General features: G+C 36.8%; 1 protein-coding gene across 9 annotated transcripts in view; it reads left to right on the forward strand.

The window, feature by feature from the left end:
- CLOCK (clock circadian regulator) overlaps window positions 1-14723 on the forward strand; it is a 141464-nt gene that overhangs the window by 37116 nt on the left and 89625 nt on the right. The window contains exon 1 of one of the 9 annotated variants that reach the window (XM_034671782.1): window positions 3022-3043. The exons of the other annotated variants lie outside the window; for them this stretch is intronic. The gene's annotated coding sequence lies outside the window, so the exon portion shown is untranslated. Of the gene's footprint in view, window positions 1-3021; window positions 3044-14723 lie in introns of those variants that run through there. 9 annotated transcript variants of the gene reach the window in all.

Below are 14723 nucleotides of genomic sequence, written 5' to 3' on the forward strand. Positions count from 1 at the left end.
TGAAATAGTTGTCCAAAAGGGAAAGTATGCTTTCATATTCTTTTGGACGTTAAACTAACTTTTGCCATTCAGAAAAAACAGACATAGAGCCTCCTGGGGCCATATAGCATTGATTTTAGGCTTGAAAGTTGCAGTTGAACTCCTGGAACATGAATTATCATCCACATTATTTTTCAGTTCCCTTGAAGAAACATAAAAGGAAAAGATAGCTCAGAAGTTATAATTCACTAATATAATACACAACAAAACAAAAAAGGTTACAAACTATCTGGCATGGTGGTGTCGTTGTTTGTCTGTTGATCAAATTATTCTTTAATGTCTTATCTTCCCCAAAGATATTTAATTTTGTCTTCACCAAAGAGAGACTTCTCTGGTCATGGAATGTAGTAGGCAGAATAATGGTCCTTCAAGATGTCCATGCCGTAATTCCCAGAACCTGTGACTATGTTAGGTTAACTGGCAAAGAGGAATTACAGTTGGGAAGATTATCTTGGATTATCTGAGTGGGTGCAATATGATCAATTACTAGGGTCTTTATATGGAAAAAGGGAGGCAGAAGAGATGGCAGCTTGAGAAGCACATGGGGCCTGCTTCTGGTTTTGAAGATTGAGGAGGGGAGCGGTAAGCCAAGGAAGGTGAGCAGCCTTGAGAGGATTGTAAAGGCAAGGAAGCATTTTTTGCTAAGGTTTCCAGAAAGGAACATAGCCCTGCTGACCCCTTCAGTTTAGCCCAGTGAGACCTGTATTGGACTCAGATCTGCAGAACTGGGAGAGAATAAATTTATGTTTTTTCATTCCATTAAGTTTGAGGTAATGTGTTTTAGAAGCCAGAGGAAACTAATACATGGTACATCCGTTTAGGTTTTCACTGACAACATGCATTTTACATACTGATTAATTGAATCCTGATGTGAATGACAATGTGGTTTCCTGTGAATGTTAATTCTAGTTTATTAAGAAGCCTTTTGTGTTGATAATATGTTGGGCGCTGATGAATGGACCTTTATTGTTTACCCAGGGGTCTTTGTTTGCTACCTGAGGGAATGGTGAGAAGTTCATTGTGGTTGGAGAATAGGGAATATGTCTACAGTGAGGGTGGAATGGGGCACGAGGCTAGAGAAATAGAATGAAGCGGAAAAGGAAAATGGTACCGTGCAATGTAGCAACAGAAGTGACTTTCAGAAGTCTTGGTTTCCCCTCCACTGTTCTTCAGTATCTGTATTATTTATGCCTGTATTAATAAATACTGTAAATTGGAATTATAAGTAGTTTTATTATCAGTATGACTTGAGCTATATAAAGTTGTAAGGGGCCGTTGCATTTTGCCATAGAATGTCTCATGGAGTGGCTTATCCATGATAAATGTGCAAAGGATTCGTTGGCAAAAAGGAAGGCATTTAGACAAACATGTAAAAGAATTAAACATTTCTGTCTCTGTCTCTGATATTCCCTGACCATCTCAGATAAACTTGACTTGCCCCTTTGTGCCTTTTCTGGGGTGAGAAATTGTGAGGGCCCAGCAAAGATTAGGAGGTTAGGACAGGTTGGGGAAAAAAAAAAAAGATGCAGGCATAAATGAATGAATTAGAGCTGTACTGCCAATTTTTTTTTTTTTAATCTGTTTTTTGTGGTTTTGAATCAAGCAGATCACATGCTAGCTATCTCAGCTTGTGTGAGCTGTAGAGGGATCAGTGTTTGAAACAGACAATATGGAGAGGCATGTAATTATTTCTAATGGTGAGTTCTAGAATGCATGGGAAGTAGGATGGGAATGAATGGGAAGTAGGATGATGCACAGGATTTCGGAGGAGAGGAAGTGAAGGAACTGACTGGCTGACATGTTGAGAGGATCGTTGTTACAGATATTAACATTAAAAAACAGCCACAGAAGCAGTATTAGAGAAACAGCCCTGAGGGAATGAGAGGGCTTATTCTGGGAGTTTATAAATGGTTATAACATGGAGAGGGTAATAGCTGATATCGTCTGGAGGCATGAGATTCAAAACTGGATAATTTAGGGAGGAGATGAAGGGGAATAATTCAGCAATGACAGTGAGGAACAAGGAGGTCCGCCTTACCACGAGGACCTAGTCATCTGTGACATGGGAGAGGAAAACAGCTGTCATTTGGAAGGACTGGAGTTAGAGCAGAACTTCTAGAGTAGAGTGGGGTTTCATTTGGTGCAAGGAAGGTGAAGAGAGTATGCAACAACGTGTTGGGGAAATAGGTTTTGTTAATGATATCACTGTGAGTTCCAGAGAACACTGTTAAAGGAGTTTGGAAATTGGGAAAGGAAGGGAAAAGGGATCAGTGCAGGGATATAAAGAATATGTAAGGACAAGAATCCAGGTGATGGTGTTGGGGGTGTGTGGGGGGGTCTTGGGCCTCTCTTGGTGACTGATATAAAAGGAAAATAGGGCATAATGGGATTAATCTTGATTGTTTCCAAGGCAGGTTATTGTAAATATTGAGGGGGAGATATTTAAAAAAGGCACATTTATCAAGAGCAGCTAGAGATATTTGGACTTTTAAGTTTCTGTTGCTGTTCTACAGATTACCACTTAATGGCATAAAACAATAAAAATGTGTTATAGTCAGTACTGAAGCTCAGAAGTGCCACATGTGTCTCACCGGGCTAAAATCAAGGTGTCAGCAGGGGTGCATTCCTTTCTGGAAAATTCCTTTCTGTCTTCAGGGGAGAATCTGCTGATTGTGTTTTCAAGCTTCTTGAGGCCTTACATTCCTTGCGTTATGGCCCCTTTCTTCCACCTTCAAAACCAACAACATTGTATCTTTCTGACCCTTCTTCTGTTTCATAATCTCTCTGACCAGAGCCAGGTAAGTCTCTGGTTTTGTTTTTGTTTTTGTTTTTTTAATTTTTTTCAATTTTATTTCCAGTTTAGTTAACATACAATGTTATATTAGTTTCAGGTATACGATAGAGTGATTCAAGATTTCCATACATCACCCCGTGCTCATCATCACAAGTGCACTCCTTAATCCCCTCCACCTGTTTCACCCCCCACCCCACCCCCTCTCTCGAGGTAAGGGTCTGTTTCTTGTTTGTCTCTCTCTCTTTCTCCTTTCCCTCCCTCCCGCTTCCCCTCTCTCCCTCTCTCTTTTTCCCTTTGCTCATTTGTTTCGTTTCCACATGAGTGAAGTCATATGGTATTTGTTTTTCTCTGACTGACTGACTTCGCTTAGCATTATACTCTGTATGTAGCGCCATCCATGTTGTAAATGGCAAGATTTCATTATTTTTTGTGGCTGAATAATATTCCAGTGTGTGTATACATATACATACATACATATATACTACATTTTCTTTATCCATTCATCTATGAATGGACACTTGGGCTGCTTCCATAATTTGGCTGTTGTAAATAATGTTGCTGTAAACATAAGGGTACATGTATCTGAAAGGTTCTCTGCTTTTAAAGACTCACATGATTGCACTATACCCATAGACGTTCAGGATAATCTCCCCATCTCAAGATCTTTAACCTTAATCACATCTGCAAAGTCCCTTTTGCCATGTAAAGTGACATTTTATGGACTCCAGGGATTAGGATGTGATCATTTTAGTGGTGCCATTATTTTGCCTACCACAGCGCCCCCTCTTTCTTCCTGCTGATCCTAGTAAAGAGGCCTGGGGCAGGGGGAGTGTAGCTCCAGGGTTATGGTACCTGTTTCAGTGTATAATTCACTCTGTGACTCAGGCTTCAGCTCTGCACCTTCAGATCTTCTCTGGGACTCAGTGGAGGCTGGGGATAGGCTCAGGCCTCAGTCTAGTCTCTGAAAAAGGAGTAAGATGCTCCTATATTTTGTGGACCAGATCAGTCCATTACATGAATAGGGACCTCAGGCATTATTTAAAGAAATACGTTAGTTGAAACATTGGAATAGTCTTGTATCCTACTAAGAAAGTTGTACTGATTTTTTAGTATTTGTTTATTTAATGAGGCTTCAAAAATACTTCACATTTAGACCTTCAAAAGACCTTTGAAAGGCCAGAGAGTTCTGGCCATTTGTTGTTTGTCTTGAGCCAGAATTTCATCTGGTTCATAAAAGTTTGGTTTGGGGTATGTTTCTTGTTCTTACTGTCAGTTCTTAGTTTAATTTAGTCTGGGAACCTGCTATATAGAGTTAAGAATGTTTTTCATCTTGCTAATATTTTACATCCATTGTAGGGGTAGGCTGGGTAGGCTAATGTTCCCATTTAGTATCGAGTAAGTTAACTATTTAATTTCATCCTTACTCATACGTTAAACAATTAATTTAAAAAGTATTTGAATCTTTCTTTACAAGTTAAAATTGTTCTTTTAGGAATAATCTTTTTAATTATAATACAAACATTGAGTGCTCTGCTGAAGCAAGTTAGAATTTTTTATAAATGATGATAAATGTAGTTGAGGATTGATGCTTGGGTTTTGTATTATGCCAGTCAATTAAATTTCAGCAGTACTTTTAATTAATGTTAATAGATCCATCAGTTCCAGGAATATCTGTGATATCAGATTTAACTAACCTAAATTCCAAAGTAGGTCAGTGGGTCAATAGGTTATTAGGTTAGAAAAAGATTTATTGTAGTTTACATTTTTTTAAACCCAGGTTCCTGTGTTAATCATTTTAAATTAATAATTTAAAGATTATTGATAATTGGATGAAATTAAAAGTTTTTCCTTTAAATTATGTCAACAGTACATAGAAAAATAGCCTCTGTTACTCTTATTTTGTAACAGTAACATGTTATTTTGTTACTCATATTTTGTTTTCTGGAATGGATAAACATGTAGTTTATGTTCCTTATGTATAGCTAGGGCTCTGATGTTGGACTATTAAAAGAAAAACCAAAAGGCAGCAGTTTTAAGTTTTTCTGATTATAATAATAGTGCATGTTCATAGGAGAGATTTTAGAACGTGCTAAAAAAAGTTTAAAAATTCATAAGCTACTTAGGAATAACTACAGTTTTACTTTTGGCTTATTTTAATTTATGTTTGATATATCTTGATGCCACTGTTACTGTTACTGCTATTAGATGCTTAAATTCTTTATAACTTTACTAGATTGTACACAGTAGTGCAATGAATATAAAACTTTCGATACACCTCTGATTGTTCCCTTTTTTCTCAAAGTAAAATTACTGGGTCAAAGGGTATAAATATTTTCAAGCAGTTGGTACATCTCACTAAACTTTTTCTCACCAAAATTTAAGAAAGGGATTTCCAATTTACTCTCTTAAAGCAGTGGTCAGTGTCTGTTTCATATCTCCCTCACCAGAGGTATCAAATTCTTTGTTATTAAATACAGTGGACATTTTAGAGTCATTATCTTGTCTGCACTGCAATATTAACATTGTCAACTTCTTAAAACACTCTTTTCTGTAATTTTAGTGACAGCTAGTCTTTCTTGGCTTTCCTCTGTCTCCTTGATCCTTTGCCATCTAGTTGATACTGTTACCACTAATCATATTTAAAATTCATTTGCTGTTTTCTGTGTACTGTCCCAAACATGTAACATATTTAATCCTCAGAACAACTGCATGTACCTACTATTATCTCCATTTTAAAAATGAAAAAAAAAAAAGATGCATAGAGATGAAGTGACTAGTCTGAGACCCACAGCTAATAAATGGACTAAGCTATAATGCATACCCAGGAAATCTGTTTTCAGAGCCCATTTCTTTTTTTGTTTGATTCTTGTTTAAATTACTTAAAAATTTTTGTTTTATTGAAGTATAGTTGACACATAATGTTACATTAGTTTCAGGTGTACAAGATTGTGATTGGACAACCCTACATTATGCTGTGCTCACCGTAAGAGTAACTACCATTTGTCACCATACAACACTATTACAGTACCATTGACTATATTCTCTGTGCTGTGCCTTTTATTCCCATGACTTATATTCATTCTATAAGTGGAAGCCTGTATCTCTCCCCTTCCCCCGTTTTGCCCATCCCTTGACCCCCCTCCCTCCACCTCTGGCAACCACCAGTTTGTTCTTTGTATTTATGGGTCTGTTTCTGTTCTTTTTATTTGTTTTCTAAGATTCCGTATATAAATGAAATCATATGGTATTTGTCTGACTTATTTCACTTAATTTAATGCCCTCTTGGTCTGTCCATTCATTGATCTCTGTATCTTTGTGCTAGTACCATATTGTTTGGATAATTATAGCTTTGTAGTATATCTTGAAATCTATGATTATGATAACTCCAGCTTTGTTCTTTTCTCAAAATTGCTCTGGCTTTTTGCAGTCTTTTGTGGTTCCATACAAATGTTGGCATTATTTGTTCTAATTCTGTGAAAAATACCACTGACATTTTGATGGGTATTAAACTGAATCTGTAGATTGCTATGGGTAGTACGGGCATTTTAGCAACATTAATTCTTCTAATCCAAGATCATGGAATATCATTGCATTTGTTTGTGTCATCTTCAGTTTCTTTCATTAATGTTTTATAGTTTTCAGAGTATAGGCAGAGCTCATTTCTTTAAATTCCTTACTCTGCCTCCTTCCCATTTTATTAGTCTTCTTCTAGTTTCTTAAATACTAATTTTCATGAAGTTTCAATCTTAGCCTTTCTTTTTCTTATATGTTTTTCCTAGAAAATCCCATCACTGTCTTTATATATTTTTGTTGATGACTCCCGATTTACATCTTCATCCAAGTCTTTCTTGAATGCCAAGCTCACTTCTGACCGTCTGCTGGATGTTTTTCATCTTGCATATCCCTTAGGTATCTTAAATGCAAGGTGTCTAAAACTGAATTCATCATCTAAAGTACATGTGAGGTATCTGTAACACAGCGATTAAGAGCATAGCTCAAGGGGCGCCTGGGTGGCTCAATCGTTCGGTGTCTGCCTTTGGCTCAGGGCGTGGTCCCGGCATTCTGGGATCGAGCCCCACATCAGGCTCCTCTGCTGTGAGCCTGCTTCTTTCTCTCCCACTCCCCCTGCTTGTGTTCCCTCTCTCGCTGGCTGTTTCTGTCTCTGTCAAATAAATAAATAAAATCTTAAAAAAAAAAAAAAAGCATAGCTCAAGCTAAACTATCAGCGTTCATATCTCAGTTTTATCGCTGACCTTGCTCAGCTTACCTATACTCTTTTTCGGTTTCCTCATCAGTAAAATGGAGATAATAATAGAGCTTACCTCATTTGATTGTTGAGAGTCTTAAATGGGAGAAGACTTTTAGGAATGCTGGGCACATAGTAAGTATTTGTTAAATGGTAGCCACTGCTTTCAACGTCATTAGCTCTTGTTTTCCTCCAGTTTATTCTTCCTGTGTTTCCTATCCAACCCACAGAAGCGTCCAAGCCAAAACTTGGGTGATAGTCTCAACTGCTTCCTGACCTGCACTTCTGATTATTAGTTACCAAGTTCTGTCTAGTCATCTTAGTATTTATTAAAGTTTTTTTTTAAGATTTTATTTATTTATTTGAGAGAGAGAGCAAGTGAGTGCGTCCAAGTGGGGACTGGGGCAGAGGGAAAGAGAGTAAGAGAGTAGACTCCCCACTGAGTGAGGAGCCCCGTGCGGGGCTCGATCCTAGGACCCTGATCATGACCTAAGTTGAAGTCAGACACTTAACCGACTGAGCCATCCAGGTGCCCCTATTTATTAAAATTCTTGCATTTAAAAAAAATTTTAATTTATTTATTTGACAGAGATAGAGACAGCCAGCGAGAGAGGGAACACAAGCAGGGGGAGTGGGAGAGGAAGAAGCAGGCTCACAGCAGAGGAGCCTGACGTGGGGCTCAATCCCACAACGCCGGGATCACGCCCTGAGCCAAAGGCAGACGCCTAACCGCTGTGCCACCTAGGCACCCCTAAAATTCTTATATTTATATGACCTGTATTATTTTGCCTGAACTATTATAATAACCTACTTCTTTTTTTTTTTTTTAAAGATTTTATTTATTTATTTGACAGAGACAGAAACAGCCAGCGAGAGAGGGAACACAAGCAGGGGGAGTGGGAGAGGAAGAAGCAGGCTCATAGCAGAGGAGCCTGATGTGGGGCTCAATCCCATAACACCGGGATCACGCCCTGAGCCAAAGGCAGACGCTTAACCGCTGTGCCACCCAGACGCCCCTTGTAATAACCTACTTCTATTAGTCTCCCTAACTCTAGTCTTGCCTTCTTCATTCCTTTCACTATATTGTAGTTTGAATGATATTTCAAAACAACAAATAAATCTATTAATGTCACTTCCCTGCTTAAAGCTACTTCACTGTTTTCATGTTGCCATTGAGGGGCAGGTGATTTTTTTTTTTTTTAAACTTCACATGGCTTTTCATGATATACACACCTCATCATTCTTATCTCTTACCCCCAGTTTTTACCCTACCCTGTCCCTAGGTTTTTGCTCTAATCATGCGAACTACTTGTAGTACCCTAAAATTACAGTTCTTGTTTATGTCTCCAGACCTTTGCATTTACTGTTCTTTTGGCATCAGAGTTCTCTGTCTCTTGGCCTGGTGAATTTTACTCATCCTTCAGATCTCAACTTAGGGATTAATTCTTCCAGGAGGCTTCCTGAACCTCTGTGTCCCTTGTATGTATTCACAGGGCATTTTGTGTATGCCTCTGGGAAGTGCCTCAAATGCAGTTGCTATGTCTGTTTTGCCATTGTAAAACTACCATTAGCGTAGTGTTGGACACTTGTACTGGTGCTCAGTAAATATTTGCTGAATGATAAATATATGAAGTGTAATTTTTAAGGAATCGTTAATATTTATAGACAAGTTTTTAGTTTAAGCTTCTTTGATTTCTAGCCAGGAGTAATTTTACATTTATTAGCCATTTGTTTTCTTTGTGCCTCATTTAGTTTCACTTTTTGCTCATTTTGGGGGTTTGGATTTTTTTTATTTTTTTCAAATAAGTCTCATTTTTTGTAAGCGCCTCCACACACACATTTGCTACTGAGAATTGAAATAGCACATCAAAAAAATTTTTATTACAATTCAGTTTTTGAAAAACCAGAAAATCTGGCTTATGCACTCTGCCCTAATTATGCTCTAACCAAACCACCCAGAGTTTTCTGTGTATTCCTTTTGCACAAGTTACTTAGCTTCCAATTTTTGATGTTAGGTATTATCTTAATGACTTCAGGCTTCTCAAACACACAGGCCACACTCAAAACCTATTACCGCTTCCTTAGGTCAAATCAAAAATTGGAAGTATATTGAAGTCATTCAAATGCAAACCACAGGATTCCTCACAATTACTGGTATCAAGGTAGAAAAGAGAAAAAAAGAGCTTATATCATAGATTGTCAAAATATTACACAGTTTGTCCTAACATAGAGCAGCTTTCCCAAGCTCCTGCATAATGCTCCTGAAATTACTAGCAAGAAGAAACAGTATAAGAATTAAGTTTATGTTTACATTGGCTCTGTGTTACAGTTATTCTCCATGCTGGTATCCTCAGAAAGATCTTTATGATACAGGCAGTAATGATGGCTACGTCTAAATCTTTCCGCTCTTGATTCAGCCTCAGTTTCCTTTTGCTGTAGCTCTTTTTGAAGCATGGCCCACTGGTTGAGATAGCACTGGTGTTCAGTCAGTTGCATCGTCCTTTCCATCCTTTCTTAGCAGTTAACAAAGTCCTTACTCCACCCCTCCTGCTGCTGAGGATGTGGTCAACGAGCCCTGTGGTTTCTTCTCTCTGTCCTGCTGTTGGGGTGGATATTCTCGTAGAGGGGAAAGGAGTTTGATACTAGGGTCAAGAGTCAATTTACTAAGATTCTTTATGAATATTTCAGAGATAGTTTGAGAGGCAGCTGAGCCTTCCTGGGAATTCTCTTCACTGGGCATCTGAGATGATCCTGGGGCCCTGGTTGGGTAAAGCTGCTTTGGTGAATCCATTGGAAGCCTGGGGGTGGGGGGGGTGTTGGAGTTTAACATTTTTCTGAGTAACTTCTAAATATCCTTATGTGGTAAAGATATTAACCCTTTGTCATACTGCAAATGTTTAAGCCTTTTGTTTATTTCGAGGGGTCGTTGCCATTTGTGTTTATTTTGTTAATAACAGTAGGTATCCCTATGCATTGTATCTTTTATTCTTCACAAGTACCCTCTTAGCTAAGAATTCTGAAGCTTAGGGTGGTTAAGTTATTTTCCAAAGAGTTCCATTTATGCCTTTCTAAATTTACAGGCCTTAAGCGTTTTGTACTGACTCCTCCAGCATGCTGTTTTTATTAGCTGCTTTAATTCTGACTGGGGAACACTATCCCAAAGTACTTAAAACCAACTAGGACACAGGGATCTGGCTTCTGAATTTTGCTTCATGCACATTTTAGGAACTCAGTCCTGTTGCTCTGATGCTTTTGACTCAGACCATTTATTTTTTATTCCTTCAATTTCCCAGAGTATTGTTTTATCAGAAATCCCCTTTTCTCAAAAATATATCTTTTGCTATAAAAAATATCCTTTTTTGTTACTGTTATATTGCATATACAGTTATATTCTTTATTGAAAAAAATTGAGAATGGGGCACCTGGGTGGCTCAGTTGGTTGGGCGACTGCCTTCATTCAGCTCAGGTCATGATCTTGGAGTTCCCAGATGGAGCCCTGTCTGTGGCTCTCTGCTCAGCAGGGAATCTGCTTCTCTCTCTGACCCTCCCCCCTCTCATGGTCTCTTTCTCTCTCTCATTCTTTCTCTCTCAAATAAATAAAATCTTAAAAGCGTAAAAATAAAAAAAATTTAAAATGGACATTGGGTGGGTCAGAAGCAAACTTGAGTATAAAGTTTTACACGAATTTTGTGGCAAGTTTGAATTGGTCTCAGTTAATTCAGTTATTCACCAGTGCCAGTTGAGTGTTTAGTATTTGCCAAATACTCTGACAAGTCCTACTAATAGATGAATAAGTAAATTATTACTCCTGTTTTGAAGAAATTCATGATTTAGAATAATATTGTCAATGAGAATGTTATAGTGATATATTCCACTTCTACAATGAAAAATAGTAAGAACACAATAATTTCTAATTTTCCTTGTCCGTGAAAGAATATTAATAACTGAAATTAACAGGTTCCTGAAGTTTTCAACACCAAAAAATAAGAGTAAAATTCACCCTGATTTTCCTTCTTGAAGGTGAAAATGAAAACTAAAGTATGCACATGTGCACTCACACACACACACATATACACACACACACACACACACACACACACACACACAAAGTAGGGAGACAGCAGGAGAAGCGAAATATGAACCAGTCATATGTGAATGTGAATAGTTGACTTTCTAATAAATATTATGTAAAAATGGTTATTAGTCACTGTTGGGTCATGACCTTTTTTATATTAGCTGATGCAGAGACTTCGGTAAAAGTAAGTTATATATAATTCATATATGTTCGTTGGCATTCTTAAAGCAAGTATTTGAACTATTGAGAACTAATTCACAGGAAAACTATTAAATAGTAAATACTTTGGCAGCCTCTGTACAGTTGGTGTTCTAATGCTTTAGATCCTGTCATCAGTCTGTGCCACCATCTATTACAGGAAAAGTCCTAAGAAATTCCTTGTTGTTAACTAGTTGCTTCAATTTATTAAGTACCTATAATCTCATATAGAGCTTGAAGTTCTGTTGATCCTTAAATACTTACTGACTTAAAGTATCCCCCAAAACAACACCTAGGTGTATCATTTTTAAACTATAGAAAATCAGATATGAAGAAAAAAATCCTGAAAGAAGCCAGAGGAAAAAAACACCTTACATGTAGAAGAACAAAGAATTACATTTGACTTCTTTCAGAAACCATGCAAGTAAGAAGAAAGTAGAGCGAAATATATAAAGTATTGAGAGAAAAACTCACCAACCTAGAATTCTTTTTCCTGTGAAATTATTCTTCAAAAATGAAGAAATAGAGACTTTCTCAAACAAATTGAGGGAATTTGTTGGTAGTAGACCTGCCTTGCAGGAAATGTAAAAAGAAGTTCTTTGGAGAGAAGGAAAATGGAATAGGTCGGAAACTTGGAAGTTTGTAAAGTAAGAAAGAACATTGAAGAAGGAGTAAGTAAAGGTAAAAAAAAAAAAAAACCAAAAAACAAAAAAAACCCTTTTATTTTTACTCTTCTTATTCTTAATTGACCTCACATAACAGTTTGTTCAAAATAATAGCAATAATGAATTGGAGTGTATATACTTGTGTGTGTATATATATATATACACACACACGTAAGTGCTTATATATAAGTGAAATGAATGACAATAATACAAGGGATAGGAGAGAGGAATTAGGATTATTTGGTTATTATAAGGTATACTACTTGTCAGGTGGTATAGAGTTTATTTAAAAGTGAACTTGGATTAGTTGTGAATGTATATTGTAGGGGCGCCTGGTCATGAGTTTGAGCCCCATGTTGGGGGTAGAAGTTACTTAAAAAATATATCTATATATAAAAGAAAAAAACTTAAAAAGTATATTGTAAACTCTAGAGTAACCACCTAAAAAAGTAAAAACCACTAAACCACTAAAAAAAAAGGTAAAGAAAAAGAAACATAACCGATATGCTAAGAAAAGGAGAGAATAGGAATCCCGTAAACTGCTCAGAAAATCATTTACGATGCTGAAAATGGCAAAAGACAGTGGAAGACAAAAATGGGAACAAAGAACAAGGGCAACAAATAGAAACAATAATCAATACGGAGATGTTAGTCCAACCAAATCAATAATTGCTTTGAATATCAGCCTAAATATACCGATTAAATGACAGAGATTGTCAGAGTGGATTAAAACACAAGATCCAACTATATGTTGTCTACAAGAAACCCACCATTAATATAAAGACGTATATTGATTAAATGGAGAGAAAAGACCATATAATATGAAATCTCTCTTAAAATTTTAAGCGTGTACAGTACTGTTAACTCTATGTACATTGTTGTATAGCATATCTCTGAAACTTTTTCATCTTGTGTGACTATGAAGCTCTATATCCACTGAAGACCTTTCTTGATTCCCCCCTCCCCCAAGCCCCTGACAACCACCATTCTACTTCTATTGGTTTGACTACTTTAGACACCTCATGTAAGTGGAATCATGCATTATTTGTTCTTCTGTGACTGGCTTATTTCACTTAGCATAATTCGCTCAAGATTCATCCATGTTGTTAAGTATGAAAGGATTTCTTTCTTTTTGAGAGCTAAATAATCCATTGTAAGTATACCACATTTCCTTTATCCATTCCTTTGTCCATGGACCCTTTAGGTTGTTTCCGCCTCTTGGGTATTGTGCTTATGCTGCAGTCAACGTATAGGAAGGAGTACAGTGATCTCTTCGAGATCCTGTTCTCATTCCTTTTGCATAAATACCCAGAAGTGGAATTGCTGGATTGTATAACTGTATTTTTAGTTTTTTGAGAAATTTCTGTGCTGTTTTCCATAGCAACGGCACCATTTTCTATTCCCACCCACTGTGAACAAAGTACCAATTTTTCCACATCCTTGCCAAACTTTTCTGTTTTCTGTTTTTGTTGTTGTTGTTGTCTTATAACGGCCATTTTAACAGGGATGTGATATCTCATTGTGGTTTTGATTTGCATTTCTTTTATGATTAAGGATTTTGAGCATCTTTTCATATATCTGTTGGCCATTTGTGTGTCTTAGAAATATTTAAGTCGTTTGCATATTTTTAAAATTGGGTTATTTGTGGGTTTTGTTGTTGTTTTGCTGAGTTGTAGGAGTTCCTTATGTATTTTGGATATTAATCCCTTATCATATATGTGGTTATCAGATATTTCTCCCATTCTGTAGGTTTCATTTTCGCTCTTGTTTCTTTTGCTGCACAGAAGTTATTTACTTGAAGGAGTCCCACTTGTCAGTTTTTGCTTCCTTTGCTTTTGGTGTCATATCCAAGATATTTCCAAATCTAGTGTCCTGAAGCTTTCCCCTTTCTTTTCCTCTAGGAGTTTTATAGTTTCAGGTCTTACATTTAAGTCTTTAATCCATATCAGTTTGTTTTTTGTGTATGGTGTAAGGTAGAGTCCATCCAGTTTCAGTCTTTTGCATGTGGATATACTGTTTTCCCAGCACCATTTGTTAAAGACAGTATGCTTACTGATTATTTAGTCTTGGCACACTTGTTGAAGATCATTTGACCATATATGCCTAGGTTTATTTCTGGGTTCTCTGTTCTATACCATTGGTCTATGTGTTCATCTTTATGACACTTCCATACCATTTGATTACTGTAGCTTTGTAATATGTTTACAGGTTAGGAAGCGTGAGGCCTTCAGCTTTTTTGTCAAGATTGTTTTTTATTAGTTGAGATCCTTTGTTGTTCCATATGAATTTTAGGATTTTTTTTTCAGCCATTGGGATTTTGATAAGAGATTTTGAAACCGTAGATGACATTGGGTAGTATGGGTGTTTTAATGATACTAAAGCTTCTATAAACATCCTCTGTATGTCCACCGTAAACTTCCCTCCGTGTATTTGTATCTTACTTCTTTCAGCAGTGTTTTGTGGTTTTGTAGGTTTGTTACTAATTATTTTATTATTTTTGATGCTATTGTAAATGACATTGTTTTTTTAATTTCCTTTTCAGATTGTTTGTTGTTAGTGTATATAGAAGTGCAACTGATTTTTGTGTGTTGATTTTGTGTCCTGCAACTTTGACATTTGTTAGTTCTAATGGCTTTATTGTGGAATCTTTAGGGTTTTCTACATATAAGATCATGTCATCTTACTTTTTTACTTCTTACTTTCTGA

The sequence above is a fragment of the Ailuropoda melanoleuca genome, chromosome 11, assembly GCF_002007445.2.
Source record: "Ailuropoda melanoleuca isolate Jingjing chromosome 11, ASM200744v2, whole genome shotgun sequence".
Lineage (NCBI taxonomy): Eukaryota > Metazoa > Chordata > Mammalia > Carnivora > Ursidae > Ailuropoda > Ailuropoda melanoleuca.